Consider the following 15,037-nt stretch of genomic DNA (forward strand, 5'->3'; position numbering starts at 1 on the left):
TCCTGTTCCAGGTCTCAGGAGTCTGACTCTGAGTCTTAGACACATGTTTCTGTATAGGACCGGGCCGCGCCCACTCACCTGGTCTTATAGGCCCAGCACTGCTGCAACAGGAAATGACCTGAGGCTGTGCTGAGTATATAAGACTGGCCTTTCCATGTGGGCGGGGCCTGATCATCGCTTGGGTTTATTTGCTTTGTCTTGTGAGCTAGGTGCTCAGATCCTTTTGTTCCTGTTTCCTGTATTACTGCCTTAAAGTACGCTGTGACCCTAGTGACCTGGTCCTGTCTTTGCTTCCTGATACCTGCACCTGTTCTTGTACTGTCCGATGGGACTCCATGACCCTGGTGACCTGGTTCTTCCCGTTCCTACCACGCTAGTGCTCCAGCTACCGTGTACCCTGCCCTCCAGGTGGGGTGCTCGGTCCAGTGGTTCCACCTCCTGGGCCTACCGGTCTTCCCCGGCCCTCACAGGATGCAACGGATCAGTTTTTTCACAGGATTCCAGTTAACAGAATCCTATGAAATAACTCATCGGTTGCGTCCATTGACAGCTAAAAAACAACGGATCCATCGTTCAGTCACAACGACGGGCATGGCGGAGTTGAGACGACTGAAGTGTGAAAATAGCCTTACCCAAAGAGGCATTAGTGTAGACAGGGACACAATATTAAGAGATACGCCTTGACCTTGGCTGTTAGGCTCACATCAAACTGGCCTTTTTTTAAATGCTAAGTATCTCAATTTTTCTGTGAATTTTCTTAGCACTAATGCATGTTCATATTCCTATATTCATTGTTAACATATCATAGCATTTCAGAGTGCAACTGTCTCTTTATTTGTTATAATATATCTCATCATCAGTATGCACCTATTCACATGTGCATGTTTGTAAGTACCATCAGTCTTTTTACTTTAATTTAAAAAAAAAAAAAAAACATAAAAAAGCTGCAAAAAACTCAACATGTGAACATAGCCTATGTCTGTATGTTAGGAGTGATAGGAAAGTAAGTGTGATTGAGTCAATAGAGGAGGAAGGTTGTGGGGAAGCTAAAACCTTGTGGATAGAATTGCATAATTGGGCAAATGTGATGCCCCTGACTATATCAGGGTGTCACAGAGGACTGCATCCTCTCTTTCTATGATGCAGGACCAAACCCCATGGTTCCAGGTTCCTGAAAACCGGTATCACTCCCATCAGCACCACAAATCCCAACTACACCTTCCATCATGACCTGTCAGACACTCCAGTCGGTTGGTCTAGCTGGAAAAGGGCCACCCACCTAGGGGTCAGGCAGACTGGTGGAAGGGAAGGAAGTCAGTTGGAGTTTAGAGAGTGAGGAGCTGGGGAGTTGTAGCTCCCGGGAGTGACCTAGGTTGGGTTGCAGACGGTGGTCCGTGCCAGAGGAGTTGGAGACCCGGTCGCAGGGTATTGGGAGAGGGTGCCCAGACTTAGTCTTGAAGAACAGTCGGCACCGGGAAGTCCAGTAACTGGACTGGTACCGAGCACGGTGGGTTACAGGACCCTAGATCAGGAAAGAGTTTCAGGCACCCTGATAATTAACCTGTGGAGGACAGTCTCTTTATGAACTTTCCCCAAGAGTTCAGAGATCGAAGGCACCAGCACAACGAGGGGGATAGGGTTTTCCAGCTTATACAACCCACTGAGATCCCAAGTGCCAGCCATCGAGAGCACAGCTCCACTACATATAGGGAGCGGGACTCTGACAGTTTCAGGCCAAGGGGTCACAAGAACAATTAAATTTGTTCATGGAGGAAGGCTCTAGACCATCAAACATACTGGTGGATGCGGACACCTGGACGAGCTCCCCGCAGTTGCAGTGGTACCCAGAGACTTTAGTTTACTACAGTGTATGAGTCTGCTTCATTGACTGCATCTAACAACACAACAACCTGAGTGAGTACACTACTCCCTCCCTGCATCCTGCTTGCCCAGCAAGCCTGCACAGCACCATCCACCAACCCTGCAGAGTCCCGGGGCCTCCCTACCTGCGGAGGGACCTGTCATTTAGCTGCCCCCACATCATCCGCCCCGGTACTCCCCTCGGCTGCGGCGGTACTTCCCTATTACCGCACCCCGCAGGTGGCGTCACAAACTAATCCCCTGTAAAATCCCCCCTTTCAATCGAGTGGCCGCTGAGCCCCTTGTCCGGGGACCCTCAAGCCACAGCAATCCCGAATCTGAGCAGTTCGCCTGCTTAGGGGCAGCACACAAATATCGAAAAAGTAGTTTTTGGTGTAATTTATAGACCCCCAACATCACTGAGGAGTTGCGGGTCGACTGCATCATTAGACGGCGCAGGCTGCAAAGGGGTGATTATAATATAATAACTTCCTAGGTATTGAGACTAGTCAGCATTCTGCTTCAACCTCAAAGAGGAGAAAATTCCTCGTATTATTGCTGGATAATTTTATGGGCCTGTTCATGGAAGAGCCGACAAAAGGTGAAGGTGCGTTGGATCATTTCTAACCATGCTCAGCTTGTTGGAAAAGTCATTGTTCGTTAAACCCTTGGTAGAACTTACCAAAATCTCATTTTATTTTGCTTATACCTTAAAAAAAATTCTAAGGCGAGGAAGGCAAACAACATTTGAAACACTAAAAACACTAAAAGCAACACCCCAACGTTTGTTTTATTTTATCTCTTTGTTGCGGATCACGTCTATGAGTGTAATGCATGTAGTCACCTTCTCACCGGTGATCGTCTGCACTCAGTGTCAGCCCCACTCTGACACCACGTGAGTGGAGTTGTGGCAACCAAACTCACACAGGGGATGCTTTGTGAAGTGGAGATCAGATTTCTCAATGCACGTTTCTAGAAATTCAGAACCAGTCTCTGTAGCCTCCAGTCTTGGGCTGAGCTGCTAACGGTCCACCAGTAATGCTGGCTCTGGGGGCCACTGCTCAGATACATGCAGATATTACATTAGCCTCATTCACACATTTATCTGTACTTTGTAGAGTGAATGATGAGATGCAGCTTTTTTCTGTGCACAATATGGGACATCATATTGTGTTGGAGTTGGTGATCAATGTAATATGGCTTTAGAAAAAGCAGTAAACTATATGGTGTTGATTAGCTGTTACAGAAGAGAATACAGGTTACAGTACGGTTCCACTTGCATTTTGCACGGAAGTGTGCAATCTGATAACATCGTATTGCTCTCACTCTACTGCAAAACTATGGGGCAGTGTCCATCTGTGATTGATTTCTCAATGAATGAATCGCAGCATGCTGTGTTTGGCAGCGAGTCTCGGCTCACACTCCCCCATAAAAGTCTATGGGAGCATATCACGTGTAGCACCACACATGTGGTTTATTATGCGACTTGTCCGTGCTCCCTGATATATGTGGGGCTCACCTCACGGGAGCTCCGCATACGAATCAGGGAGCACGTCAGAGATATTGCAGCAGCTGGTTCGGTGGAGGACGTTACTCTACTTAAAACACTCCCCCACCATTTAGGACTTATCACAACTGTAACCCCAAATCACTTGTGATACGGGGTATTGATGTGGTTCACGGGGGTGTTCGGGGCGGCAATCTACGTAGGACCCTCGCACAGCGGGAGTCCAGGTGCATTGTCTCCCTGAACACCCTCGTTCCCTTTAGCCTGAATGAAACGGTGAGCTATGCTCCATTTTTATAGAGACTCCTTGCTTTCTGGTCAGCTCTTGTAAAAATAGAAATTAAAACCATGTATTTGTTCTTGGCGCCCTGTTGTTGCCCTTTCGGTCCTTCTCTTGTTGCCTCCCTGCGCCATGTGCTTTATGCATGTGTGACGCCCTGGGCAAGCCAGGGGTCACAGGTCATGGCACCACCACACCCTACACCCTGGATAGGTACACCGAAGCTACCCTAAAATTCTTGTTGCCTTCTTCCAGGGGCTGATGTCCACACCAGGGGGTGGGCCAGGCGGTTGGCTCCGCCCACCGAGGAGTTCACAGCCCTGGAGGCGGGAAAACCAGGCAGATGAAGTTTAGAGTTCAAAGGGAGAAGGAAGTGGAAGGAGGGAAAGTAGTGAGAGGAGTAAAAGTGACAGAAAAAGTGACAGTTGAGAAAGCCTGAAGTTGGTCCAGGTGTGTGCCCCAGACTGAGACAGCAAGGTCAGCAGACTGCTGTGACCGTCTGCAGGAGAGGCTGATCGGAGGTTGCCGAAAGGACTGTGGACGGGTGGTGGCCCGGCGGTACCGGAGCGGTATACGAAGAGAAGCCAGCACCATTGGCAGGGGCCTTTCGGATCCCGGCAAGGCTAGGAGTCGCCGTGAATTTGCCAAATCCATCAGTGAAGGGGACCTCCTGGGTCTCCAAACAGCTAAGTCCCGATTGAAGGCAACAGTCCAACCGTAGGAGAGAGACACCGCTACCGCCAAGCCACCAGTTTCTCAGGGCCAGCGCCTGCGGGCAAAGAGGAGCTCCTCCGGCCCTTATCCAAGCCAGGGAGCGGGTTACCGGTGGGAACCCATCGCTACCAACATTTCATTAGGTGCAGGGACAGAGACCGTCACCGTCAACTACCGGGGAAAAGCAACAGCAGCCGTCCGTGGGAACCGTCTTTCCAGCCGCGTGTTTTACCGTCTCAGGCTGAGTGAGTACCACAGTGCCGTGAGGCACAGCGCTGCCCCCGCGTCCCTGCACCCCACCAAGCCCTGCACCGGCCCTGCCATCCAGCATCCCCCACCTCATCACTGGGCCCCGGGACAACCACCCCCTATCCACGGAGGGGAGAACAAACAACTTTGCTGCTCCCAGTCACCGCTCCCGGGATCCCCATACAGAGCAGCGGTGGTGTCCACACAATCACCACAACCGTGGGTGGCGTCACGGACAATAAACTATCCCAAAAACCAATTCCCTTTTCACTCACAGGCGAGGAGCGCCGCTCGAGTCCCCGGGATCCGGCCCATCGCTCGAGCCACCGAGCAGCAGCAGGCCGCAGCAGCAGCGGCGGCCGGACCCGAGCAGTAGGGAGAGCGCGGCGTCCCCTCCTCCGCCCGCGACACATGCGATACACCTTAAGCACCTGTGGTTATGGGGTATTTATGAGGGCCAGGGAGGACTGGTAGGCCCAGGACGTGGATCCACTGGACCGAGCACCCCACCTGGAGGGCAGGGTACACGGTAGCTTGAGCACTAGCGTGGCAGGAACGGGAAGAACCAGGTCACCAGGGTCATGGAGTCCCATAGGACAGTACAGGAACAGGTGCAGGTATCAGGAAGCAAAGACAGGACCAGGTCACTAGGGTCACAGCATACTTTAAGGCAGTAATACAGGAAACAGAAACAAAAGGACCTGAGCACCTAGCTCACAAGACTAAGAAACACAAGCGATGATCAGGCTCCGCCCACATCGAAAGGCCAGTTTTATATACCCAGCACAGCCTCAGGTAATTTCCTGTTGCAGCAGTGCTGGGCCCATAAGACCAGGTGAGTGGGCGCGGCCCGGTCCTATACAGAGGCATCAGTCAGAGTCAGACTCCTGAGGCCTGGAACAGGACTCAGGGGAGCAAGAGCGGGAGCGGCAGGCATGACTGGTGGACGCATGGACTGGACCAGTGAGCAAGGAGCAGTGGTGCGATGGCAAGACTGGATCAGTAGGTAAGGAGCGCTCCTGGGACACCGGGAGCGTGACGGTATTATTTTTTATTATGTGTCTGCTCTGTGTTTAAAAATTTATTTTAATTTTCTCCCTTTTTTTACTATCCATTATTTTTTTGTAGGTTCTGTTAATGCCAATCAATATTGAGACTGAATCTTCCATGCATTATATTTGCTTCACTGCATCATTATGGAGCGTCTTGTTCCTGTTGTGTCAATGCTAATAAAGTTTTCGTTATTCTCATGTGATGCTCTTCCATGCTTTGCTTACCTTTTCCTGTGGTGGCGCGCGTCCTCCGGCCTTCTGACAGAGGGCGTGGTTTGGGGCTGGGCCCGCCTGGTGCACGCACGTGGGAGCCATGGTGACGCGTCCCATGGCCCTGCGCATGCGCCGTACACAGCGGTGTCCCTGCTCCCTGCTTCTGTCCGAGCTCGATCGCCGGCGCACGCGCACTGTACCCACCACAATTAAACATGATTATCAGCACCTTTACCTTCCCTATATAGATTCTCCCCCCCAGTGCACACAATACACATCCTTAGAAACGGCTGTTAGGAGTGCCATCCCTGCCTTCAGAACCAGCCCTTGATACCACCAGGTAATGCAATAGCCCTTTTTGAACCCACGTATTAGGTGCTTTCCCTTCTCCTGCACACTCCTTCTGCTTTTGTTTTTTCTAGCCACTTGGAGTTTCTGTGAAGCCTTATAACCATTAAGCAAAGCTGTGTTTGCTGAGTTTGGGTTTCACCTTGTTTACCATCCATGTGATACTTCTATGAGGGACACATGTTTTTCTATGCCTGATCACAGGTATATATACATGTACACATATATGTGGCGCCCTGGACAAGCCAGGGGCTACAGAGCACAACACCCACAACATCCCACACTCCCAGCAGGCACACCAAAGTCAGACACAAAACCCTTGTTGTCTTCCTCCAGGGGCTGATGATCCCACCAGGGGGTGGGCCAGGCGGTTGGTCCCGCCCACCGAGGAGTTCACAGTCCTGGAGGCGGGAAAACAGACAGTCTAGTTTTGACAGTGAAAGTGGAAGGAGGAAAGTGTGGTAGTGGAGCAACTGACTGACAGCGTCCGGGTGTGTGGCCCGGGTGGAACAGCAAGGTTGGCAGACGGTGGTGACCGTCTGCAGGAGTGGCCTATCCGAGTTATGGTAAGGACCGTGGACGGGCGGTGGCCCGGCAGTACCGGACCGGTACACAAAGAGAAGCCAACACCATCTGGCAGGGGCTTTTCGGACCCCGGCAAGGCTAGGAGTCGCCGTGAATTTGCCGAATCCGTTAGTGAAGGGGACCTCCTGGGTTTCCAAACAGTCAAGTCCCGACAGAAGGCAACAGTCCAACCAACAGAGGGAGACACCGCCACCGCCAAGGCAACCGTTTCTCAGGGCCAGAGCCTGCGGGCAAAGAGGGGCTCCTCCAGCACATATCCAAGCTGGGGAGTGGGTTACCGGTGGGAACCCATCGGAACCATCAACCGTACTTAGGTGCAGGGAAAGGCAGTCACCATCAACCTGCCGGGAGAAACAACACCGCAGCCGTCTGTGGGACCCGTCCATCCAGCCGAGTGTTTTACCGAGAACTGTGTCTTCATCATTGGGCTGAGTGAGTACCACCGTGCCGTGCGGCACAGCGCTGCCCCTGCGATCCTGCACCTCGCCAGGCCCCGTAACCCGCCTGCCATCTATCCCTACCCCATCACCGGGCCCCGGGACAACCAACCCCCTACCCACGGAGGGGAGAACTAACAACCAAGCTGCTCCCTGTCACCGCTCCCGGGATCCCCGTCCAGAGCAGCGGTGGTGTCACCAAAATCACCACAACCGTGGGTGGCGTCACGGAAAATAATCAAAACCCCCACAATCAAAATCTTCCCCTTTTCACTCACGGGCGAGGAGCACCGCTCGAGTCCCCGGGATCCGGCCCACCGCTCGAGCCACCACCGAGCAGCAGCAGCCGCAGCAGCAGCGGCAGCCGGACCCGAGCAGTGGGAGAGCGCAGCGTCCCCTCCTCCACCCGCGACATATATATACATACATATTTTTTTACCTGTGCCCCTATAGACTCTTTGAGTTCTTGGATATGCCCATTATGTGGTGTTTTCACCATATCACGATACTGGTGTATGTATGGTTTATACAATCTATACATACACATTGAAATAACCTTTTTTTGGCTGGTTCTGTTTGTCAGTTTTCTTACCCCCTTAACCTTTTATAAAGGAACATTTTTTCCTTTCCCACACCATTGGTGACCTAGTTCATATCTTGTATGTCCTTTTTTATTGTTTTGTATTGTCTTTTAACCATTAATAAAATTCAATATTTTTGTACCATATTTGTGCCTCATCTCCTTTTCTCCTTTTTGATAAGTCTATGGGAGTGTGTGAAACATCGCACTGCACGCACATGTCATCTGACCACAGTGCGATGTACGCAAAGACATACAGCAGATGAGATGGGGAAAACGTTTCCCTCCCCCTCTTCTCCGCAGCTGTGATCCGATTGCAAGATCAGATCGCAGTCGCTTGACCCACGGCTCACGCTCGCAGCAGAGGGTCATTAGCATATCGCATCCAATGCTTTCACATCGGAAGCTATGGGCAAGTGGAACCGTACCCTTACAATATGTCCTGCCAAATCTTGTATTAGCAATAGCAGCAAGACCTAATTATGCCCAATATTAATAGATAAATTATTATAAAATAATATAAAAAATAAGTTAAATTAGTTTTGAATTTTTAGATTAACCCACCATTAGAGTCACGGCCTTTCATGTGGCCCCTTGGGAAAGTAATTGGCTACCTTTGCCGTAAAAAAAATATGTTCCCTTGCAACAATTCTTCAACCATGCCACAATTACACCTCATGTGAATACAATATACCGTTTGGCTGTGTGCGCATTTTGCGATGAGGTAGTTGCAGTTCTAAATGCATCCTCTGGCAGAAATGGTCTTTGTCAAATTTGGTTTTGACCAGGGGTGGGATTCAGCCGGTTCTGTCCGGTTCTGGAGAACCGGTTATTAAAATAGCAGCTGGTTCCCAGAACCGGCAAGAAACAGCTGCGGCGACATGGTTCCCTGTATTCATTTGTGTTAGTGTCTCTTTAAGACCCTGACACAAATGAATCCCCGTACCTCCGCGCCGCACCTCCGGTTACAGTGCAGCCTGTCTGCTCCCTGACCCGGCGTGCAGCAACGCGCTGACGCTGCAGAGGTCACGGCAGTTAGAGGAGGGAGCTCCTCCTACTGCCGTCTGTCAGCGTCAGCGTGCAGAGACGAGCCGCGGAGGAGGACGGAGGACAGAGGAGAAGCTGCCTTTGCTTGCAGCAGGTAAGCGCTCAGTGAGCCGAAGATGCAGGGAGAGGGGCCGCATAAGATGGCAGCTATATGTGGCTATATGGGGAGAGGCCACATAAGGTGGGAGCGCTATATGGGGAGAGGGGCCACATAAGATGGGAGCTATATGGGGAGAGGGGCCACATAAGATGGGAGCTATATGGGGAGAGGCCACATAAGATGAGAGCGCTATATGGGGAGAGGGGCCACATAAGATGGGAACTATATGGGGAGAGGCCACATAAGATGCGAGCCATATGGGGAGAGGCCACATAAGGTGGGAGCGCTATGTGGGGAGAGGGGCCACATAAGATGGGAGCTATATGGGGAGAGGGGCCACATAAGATGGGAGCTATACGGGAAAAGGAGCCATATGGGACAGGATCTGCAGGGGAAAAGGAGCACATGGGATGAGATCTGCTGGGGAAAGAGGCCATAATGGGATGGGATGTGCAAGGGAAAGAGGCCATAATGGGATGGGGTCTGCAGGGGAAAGAGGCCATAATGGCATGGGATCTGTATGGGGAAGGTCGTCCGTTCCAATTTTAGCAGAGCTCCTTTAGTAATAATTTTTAAAAACTGTAGAAAAACCATTTAATACAATATGACTGGAGCAACTGGTACTGGACAGGAGAGTGACGGTATAGGAGGGGAAGGGGATTTTACTTTAAATTACTTGTATTTTTTGGTTGAGGAAACTGAGTGAAAATGGGTGTGGTTACATAATGGGCGTGGGCTTTCAAATAGGCGGGGTTTACAGAGAACCTGTTGTTAAAAATTTGAATCCCACCCCTGGTTTTGACCAGAAAAATGCTAAAAATATGCTTACGGTTTTACCGCGTTTTTACCACGTTTTACATGCTTTTTCATTGCTTAAAGACAGATGCATTTTGATTACAAATATACTGCTAAATTAAGTTTAAACATTCAAACACTATGAAAAAAACGGAAAAAAATGTTAACAAATATCATGATTAAAATCATATACAAATTAGCTAATTTTATTAAAATTCTAACTGTGTTCTAATATTTATGTATAAAATAACGTAAAATTATGGATTTTCATTAATTTAATTGTGGAACTATGTGTGTGTGTAAAGGGACATATCATGCTCTTATTATAAAGTCAAAAACGCATGCGTTTATTTTGTCAAAAAAGCATGTAAAACGCTATTATTTTGATTTAGGATGCGTTTTGAAAGTTCTCATTGACTCTAATGTTAGCAAAACGCTGCCAAAATGGCAAAAACAACTGACATGCTGCTTCTTTAAACGCAGAGTTTTTGCCAAATTTTCTGCAACTAAAACGCTGCGTTTTTAACAGCATCGTGCGCACAAGAAATCCCTTTTTCCATAGACTTTGCTGGAAAATGGAAAATCACAACGCAGTCATTTTGGCATTAAAACGCTGCAGTTCAAAACGCGGCGGAAAAGCATGAAAAAACGCAAAGTGCGCACATAGCCTAAGAGCCACATGCTTCAATAGTAAACCAGGTCTGAGCCCTAAAATCTCTGTAGAGCACCCCAACCCCACTAGAACTTCCCAAAAATTCACTCTACAATAACATTTACCAAGTACATGGGGCATTGCATGTTTTTAATAAATGAAACTTTTGAGCAGAAGCAAAAGGCTTTTAGCTGCATGTAGTTTCCTCATTCTAGTAATAGTTGTTGGTCCAAATACAAAGATCCCGCTAATGTGATCTTTTGAAATATAAGATATCCAAAACCTTTTTTTCTATTTTTTTTTTTTAATTATTTATTTATTTTTCAGCCTCAATTACTTTTGTTTGGATTATTGCTCCTTCTGCCACCAGGTGGCGCAGTGATACATTAAAAAAGGAAAAGGCCAGATGGAGCGCTTGTCTTTCTCAGTATTAACAATAAATAATAATATTTTATTTATATAGCGCCATAATTTTCCGCAGCACTTTACCAATGAAGTTGGGACATGTACAGACAATAAATCTGTATGTGAATATTTTTGTAATATTTTTGTATTTATGTAACAAGTATATTATTGAAAAAATATATTATTTATTCTTTACTATGTAAAAAATGATAAAAAAATAAATTAAAGTTTACATTCACTTCTTAAATACATACACAAAAAGTGTACAATAAAATATTATCACCTTCCTGCTACCTAAACACCATGAGAATATAATCCATGAATATGAATCCATTGGCTAGACCCCTCACATACATAATAGTAATTTCACACTGTACCCCAAAAGTAGTAATATGTAATATTCGAGCAGTAATGCTCTAAAATGCACTGATGTGCTGATATACACCATATAAACAATATAGTTGGAAAAACACTGCGCACTCTTTATAATTGCCAACTTTGTGAACAGTCTAATAATGGTGAATTATGACAGAGCCAAAAGCCAAGTAAAAAGTGATGGCCAGTTTTATGACCGATCTCCAACGTTTCGGCCAGGTTGGCCTTGTTTACAGAGTTGCTAAAAGAAAGGAAAAGTAGAAAATTTACACTTAGAATACATTACTGTTCTGCCTTTATTTATGGCTGCTGGTCCGGCACTGTGAAGGTCAGTTCTGACATTGTCCTGGTGTGTGGCGTCTGCTGCACATGCTGGGACCTGGCTGCCTTTTATCCGCAGTTGCCTCTTTTATAAAACGGTCACCGGTACTGTCATGGTTGCACCTCCCCGTCCACATGGCTGGGGGGCGGAGCCTTCTCTCGGGCCTCACTTCCGGAGCTTGGATGCTTTAAATTCTGTCATCTCTGGTGAACCAGCGCCAGCTATAAGCTTAGCACTCCTTTGCCTGTGATTGCTGGTCCCTGTAATTGTTTCCTGATCCTTCCTTCCCCTGTGCTCTGTCTGTGTTCCGTCCCACCTCCTTCCTTCCCACAATAGCCCCAGTCGTTCCCCCTTCTCCTACCTCCCCACTCGGTTGCTTCCTCTAGTACTGACCTCGGCCTGACCTTGACCACGCTTTTGCTCGTTCCTCCAGTCTTCTTTCTCACTGTACTGTGTATGACCTGGCCTGCCTGACAATCCCCCGCATGCCCTGTGGCCTCTGTATTCTGGCTGACTCTGCAGAGCAGTGCTCCAGCACACACTGTGTGTCCACCTCCATGCTGATTCAGCTCTGTGCAGTGTCTTTTCCTGCAGGGCTCCAGCTCCCCCTGGTGGTAGCCTAACAGGTACTGTATGTGTTGCTCTAATATGGGTCTGCTTTTAATGTATTTAGGAGGCCGCATGGCACAATGAAATACAAAATATAGAGTAGAACCCCCCTATTGAGATTTGCCATGATGTGGCAGGGGTGACTCAAAAAATTGATAAATTGTTTGCTAAAAATCTCATTTTGTATATAATACAGTTGGAATTAATCCATGAATTTACACTTTATATTAGTGCATGCCATTTTCAGATAGTGCTGGCTCTCCCCTCTGTTTTTGTGTTATTGGTCCGGTAGCTGACCACCACTACGCCATGCACGCCTGATGCTGGTTTGCTAAATTCCTTCTGTTGGTGGCTGTTCACACTCAGCCTCCTCGCCCTTTTCCACATGCATTGTTAATTAAGCACCATTTACTTGTGTATGTTCTGCCTTTATTTTTAGTTGCTAGTCTGGCACTGTGAAGGTCAGTTTTGACAGTGTCCTGGTGTCTGGCATCTGCTGCACATGCTGGGACCTGGCTGCCTCTATCCGCAGTTGCCTCTTTTTGCAACATGGAAGCGGTTATAAAATGGTCACAGGTATGTGTTGCTCTAATATGGGTCAGCTTTTAATGTATTTAGGAGGCCGCATGGCACAATGAAATATAAAAATATAGAGTAGGACCCCCCTATTGAGATTTGCCTTGACGTGGCAGGGGTGGCCCAAAAAATGATCAATTGTTTGCTAAAAATCTCATTTTGCATTATAGTACAGTTGAAATTAATCTGTAAATTTACACTTTTTATTAGTGTATGCCATTTTCAGATAGTGCTGGCTTTCCCCTCTGTTTTTTCAACATCTACATGAGTCTATTTGAAGAGCTAAACTACTGGCACCTCAACTGCTAGAGTGTGCACGCCAATACCTTAATTATTTAGACCATACAGTCATACCTCTCAACATTGTATATCCAAATTATGGGACATTAAAGGTGTTGTTCGGTGTTAAACTACATGTCTGCAGTCACTGTATGTGTCACTCTATATGCCTGCAGACTTGTGAATCCTCATATTGCTTGCATTGTGCATAGTGAGGATTCTCCGATGCCTAAATTGGCGAGCGTGTGATTGCAAGTATGTGATTTGTATCCATGCAGTCTACTGCAGACTGGACTTCATGCAGTCTCACGCAATGCAAGTGTATTCACCAAGGCCAGATACAGTCTATTCGGAAAGTGACTGGAAAATTCACATCCTGTCACCAGAGAATCCTTACAGCACAAGTGCGCGTCATTTGAGGATTCACAAGTCTGTAGTCACATTGAGAGACTGCTGACTTGTGACTTAAATCTAGACAACCCCTTTATAAACCTCCATTCACATTAAACTAACGACAGCTGGACCTGTCAGTATTGATGGTTTCAGTTGACAATCTATTGTGTATGGGGCCACTGGTAATCCCTCGTACTCGGGCTCCCATTGGGGTCCCTAAGCTACTCATCCTCCCCTTCAACTTCATTGTTCACAGCAGAAACAACAGTCTTTCCAGCCAGTCAGGACCTACCCTTTTTTTAAGAGCCCACTGACCTTCCGCTTATTGTGGGGGTTCGTTAGGTATTCGCCAGGGAATGGCCACCACTTGGGCCACACTACATGTCCAGCACCCGGATTCAACCTAGAAAGTCATGCCACATCAGAGTTATTGGGGTTTTCCTCCACCACGCCTCTCACAGACGCAGTCTGCTCCTCTACCTCAGGGACTCTCCTCACACTAACTGACTTCTTAACTGCTATTTTTCAACTAAGCCCCTCCCCTTCAGTAACTCCCTCCAGCCCGGGAGTACCAGGGAAGCAGTGTACACATTGTGGCCACCTAGTGGCCGTTTAAACACATTACACCATAACAGACTTTAAAGGGAACCTGTCACCACTTTTTCGGCTATAAGCTGCAGCCACCACCACCGGGCTCTTATATACAGCATTCTAACATGCTGTATATAAGAGCCCAGGCCGGGGGTATAACATAAAAAACACTTTATAATACTTACCTAATGGTCGCGCAGTGGGCCTTATAAGCGTCTCAGTTGTCCGGTGCCGGCGCCGCCTCTTTTGTCCATCTTTGTGCTCCTTCTCTATCCACGGTGCATGACAGGTCTGACGTCATCCACACTCGCCAGCATTCAGGTCCTGAGCAGGGCAGATCAAAGTATTGTAGTGCGCCTGCGCTGGACCGGCGAGTGTGTATGACGCAGCCGCGTCATGCACCAAGGCTTCAGAAAGAGGACGAAGATGGCCGAAAGAGGAGGCACCGGCAGCGGACAACGGTGATGCCCATAAGGCCCACCACAGTGACCGTTAGGTAAGTATTATAAAGTGTTTTTTATGTTCTCACAGCGGCCTGGGCTCTTATATACAGCATGTTAGAATGCTGTATATAAGAGCCCGGTGGTGGTGGCCGCAGCTTATAGGCCAAAAAAGTGGTGACAGGTTCCCTTTAAACATTGCACTTCATACACAGTGGATTTGCAGGTCTGGGGCGGCCGAGCCTTACATCCCCTTACACTCATGGTTCTTTCCCTATAAGCTAACTCCTCCCACTGCGGGCTAGTCCCAACACTTAACTATTTCTTACCCTAATGTCTGGCAACCACATATAATACTGCTATGACTACATATCACAGTTCACAGGGCACCTTATTTACAATGACACAAGACAGAATACACACTACATAATGCAATTGGTGTCTTCAAGGAAAGGAACGCGACAGCAACTAGTCCACCTCCTTACATATGGGAGAGTTGGCTGAGATGGCTTCTGGCCAAATAAGTGGCAGCAGCATCATCACCATCTAATGTTTATTGCGGAATTAAGACTCCTTCTCACCCCGGAACGTCTCCACTTAACAAGCTACAGGTCACTCATGCAATTTA

The sequence above is a fragment of the Anomaloglossus baeobatrachus genome, chromosome 3, assembly GCF_048569485.1.
Source record: "Anomaloglossus baeobatrachus isolate aAnoBae1 chromosome 3, aAnoBae1.hap1, whole genome shotgun sequence".
Taxonomy (NCBI): Eukaryota; Metazoa; Chordata; class Amphibia; order Anura; family Aromobatidae; genus Anomaloglossus; species Anomaloglossus baeobatrachus.